The sequence below is a fragment of the Agrilus planipennis genome, unplaced genomic scaffold (genome assembly GCF_000699045.2).
Source record: "Agrilus planipennis isolate EAB-ADULT unplaced genomic scaffold, Apla_2.0 scaffold2, whole genome shotgun sequence".
Classification (NCBI taxonomy): Eukaryota; Metazoa; Arthropoda; class Insecta; order Coleoptera; family Buprestidae; genus Agrilus; species Agrilus planipennis.
The window spans coordinates 826,138-830,539 of NW_020442464.1; positions in this window are offsets into that span (position 1 = coordinate 826,138).

The window sequence follows — 4,402 nt, forward strand, 5'->3', positions numbered from 1 at the left end:
TTTACTTTTTACGAGAAATAATGGCTTATTTACGAAGCGATTTTAAGCAATACAGCATTAATTCTTATCCAATTAAGTACTTTTAAATACATTGTGCATTTAATATAGATCAATATGGCCCTTTACAGCATGTAATTTAAATGAATATTTTCGAAGATATTACAGATTTAAAATGCAGGGACATAGCGGTTGCGGCAGTACCGTATTGTCTAATGACAAAAGAACTGTGAATGTTGTATATAAAGACATTCTGTAGTATATTTGGTATGTTCAGAGGGTCCCTTCTCAATAATAATCTAAACAAAACAAAAATATACATATTTAGTATCAGCATTGCACCCGTGCGAATCTGGGGCGGGTCGCTAGTTATAAATAAGTAAAAGTACCAGCAATTTATCAGTTTATGTCTAGCAACGATGAAACAGCAGGAAAATGATGAAAGAGAACAAAGGAAACCCTGACTGAGTATCCCGAATTAAATTTGTTTTTTACCTTTTTTATGCTTAAAAAAGCATAGATTCATCAACGCAGGAGTATAACTACGACCAATGATTCCAATATTGTTTTGATCGCACAACGAGGTTTCATTTTTAGATACCTTTAGTTTATTAGTTTGATTCTGTCTACTTTAATGTAAATTTCATTATCATCATAACGTCGCGTCGTCAGTCCTAAGACTGGTTAGATACGCACCTCCACTTTATCTTATTCTGAGCTAATCTTCGCATTTCCTCAAAACATCGCACATCCTTAATTATTTATGAACAGTAATCTAATATAGGTTTACCTCTACTCCTCTTAACTTATGTTTATGATTCTAATTAGTCTCTAACAAGCCGTTCATGCCTAAGAAGGTGTATTACCAACTTATCTCGCCTATTTTTTAGTGACTTCCGTTCTGTTCTCCTACTCTTTCTAATATCTCTTCATTTCTAACCTTCTCTATCCACGGTATCCTCATCTTTCGCCTGTAACACCACATTTCGAATACTTCTAATCTTTTCGTTAGCATAAAAATAAAGTAGGTATAGTACAGTCGAAATAAGAAGGCAAAGTCCCCAATAAATAATGCACACTAAAGGCATATCGTTTTTTTCGTTCTTACAAACGGAAGATATCCTGTCTTTATTCTCTAGACACGCCTCCTCCACAGCTGCGTCGAGGCCTGCACCTACGTTTCATAAGAATCAATCGAAAAGAATGAGACGGTTGAAAACATGCTGGTCTTGTTGTCTGTACCTACATTAAATGAGCAAATTTACAGGATCGGCTTAAGGTAGTAGTCTTGCTACAGTATGGTAAAAAAGTTATTGTAAGATCTAAGATAAATCAATGCAATAATTTCGATTGTATATCAAAACAGATTGAATGAGTCTGTATTCATACATACCCACACATCTAAAAATATTATTGTTCTTTTAATCGTGTAACACTGTATTTCATATACAAATTCTCATACAAAAATAACAATAAAAACAATAACAACAACAATAACACCAACAAAAGCAACGACAACAATAGTTACAATGAAAAAATAACTTAAACAATATACGTAGAGAGATGACTATTCGCACAAATACACCAACTAAATTAAGCCGACCCTGTAAATTTGCCCATTTTATGTAGGTACGAATGACAAGACAAGCATGTTGTCGATCGTCATACAAAAATAACAATAAAAACAATAACAACAACAATAACACCAACAAAAACAACGACAACAATAGTTACAATGAAAAAATAACTTAAACGATATACGTAGAGAGATGACTATTCGAACAAATACACCAACCAAATTAAGCCGACCCTGTAAATTTGCCCATTTTATGTTGGTACAAATGACAAGACAAGCATGTTGTCGATCGTTATACAAAAATAACAATAACAACAATAACAACAACAATAACACCAACAAAAACAACGACAACAATAGTTACAATGAAAAAATAACTTAAACCATATACGTAGAGAGATGACTATTCGCACAAATACACCAACTAAATTAAGCCGACCCTGTAAATTTGCCCATTTTATGTAGGTACGAATGACAAGACAAGCATGTTGTCGATCGTCATACAAAAATAACAATAAAAACAATAACAACAATAACACCAACAAAAACAACGACAACAATAGTTACAATGAAAAAATAACTTCAACGATATACGTAGAGAGATGACTATTCGCACAAATACACCAACTAAATTAAGCCGACCCTGTAAATTTGCCCATTTTATGTAGGTACAAATGACAAGACAAGCATGTTGTCGATCGTCTCATTTTATTCGATTGATTCTTATGAAACGTAGGTGCAGGTCTCCACGTAGCTGTGGAGGAGGCTTGCTTAGAGAGTAAAGACAGGATATCTTCCATTTGTAAGAACGAGAAAAACGAAATGCCTTTAATGTGTATTATTTATTGGGGACTTTGCCTTCTTATTTCGACTGTACTATATTTATTTACACTGGCTGGCTTTAAAAGAAAGAAGTCGTCCATGATTAAGCAAATATAAAAATAGCAACCCAATTCTTCGTTTATGTTTCTTATTATTTTTCATATAACTCATTTTAAATATTATTTCCCCTTACACTTATTTAAGCTCTACTACTCCTTTAGCTGTATTTACGTTGCCGCTCTTAAAATACAAAATCGAGGTACTTAAGAAAATGCCGTTCATATAACATAACAGCCTCAGGCCTCAGAAAACTCGGAGATAAAATACATGAAAATACCTATATGTATGCATGTGAACGTAGCTATACGTATGTACGTAGTACTCGTCATGGATTCATATATTTCCATTAATGTTTCATCCATAACGGGCTTTGGGAACAAATGCAGGTGCGAATAAATCGAAACTAACATCAGGAGTGCAGAATTGTGCTCCCATAACAAAGGAAATCTCTCTTATCGTTACTGTGTGCAAAGAGGTTTATTATGCAGCCTACAGTTTGCAATTCTACCGTTAATGATGCCTTCGAGTATGTGAGAATTCTGAAAAGATCCCAGCGTAAAACTTTAACCGACTTGTTACCATTCGAAATCGACATTACATACACACATTGAGAAAAAAAAAGTAAATAGAAAACAAAACGCACAGACAGTTATATCACATTTTCTTTTCATAAAATGTCAAATGCGCGCTCGACTCACGCATTGTAGGTTGCGTACCACTAAGTTTAAATGTCACTATGAGATAATTACCTACAGGAACGCTCATCACATAGAATTCTATGGTATCTTTCTTTTAAATGTAATATGCATAAATCCGATAGGCTTTTCATTTACCGTAAATCTAAATGGACGTTGTGTCCCAGATACAGGGCTGACCTTGTCTATACAAGGGCCTGGGTGTAAGAAAGAAGAAAATGAAATTACAAATACGACCTTATATTGCTAGCACATATTTTGGTTTTGCAATATACAATTTTGTACAATTTCTTTCACTGTATTTAATATAGGAAGTGCATTTAAGCGTTCTACGCACATGCTTGACAGAAGGAAAATGCATTATTTTCGCTTCTCAAAGAGGGCTATTTAGTGTTAAGATTTTTCCTTAAAAGTCCAGTTCAGATGGTGATCCTCGGGAGTTTCCCAAATCAAGTAACAAAAGCCAAACACTCGCATCATCAAGAATTGGTTGAAGATTGTCGAAATTCAGATATCTACAATAATAATGTTTACGATAAGATATCGTACTTCTCCTCATACTAACAACAATAGGAATATTGTCAAGTTTTCATGTACAAGAGTACATTATTTTAGATAGTTCTTGATCATGTTAGTTGTTAGGGTCCACCAATCTCGGAACCCCATTGCATAGCATTCGCTGCATCCCCAAATACCCAGCCTTTTCCAGGGGCTTTCCCAAGGTGACTTTTTTGAGTTACGTTGAATACAGTTTCCAAATAAATCGTATGTGCAAAAATAATTTAGAAAATTATTGTGGTCTTAAAATTATTCTATTAAAAGTTTTTCTTATTTTGGAAAGGATATTTTAACTATTATCTGACTAATCCGCACTTAATACAAAGTCGACAATAAAAAAATGCTGTATCTAACAAAAGTTAATATTTATTTCACAGTAAACATACTGGAATTTTCCGCTTCATGTCTTGAAATGTTCGAAATGATCAAACACAGGACAAAACCATCTCAAAAGTCGAATCCACTAACAATATTTCAAAGCTACGTCCAAAACCAATCATTAAAGATTAAAGAAGACTGGATTCACAACTTTAGCATCATTATTCTGTTCGTTACGAATTATTCCAAAATTTCAACGTTCGCACGGCACCAACAATCATATATTCTCAATTATGTCAATCGTACGACTTCTAAAATAAGGTGTTCGGTATGATTGATATTGATTTGAAATTTTCATCGAGGTATTGGTATAACT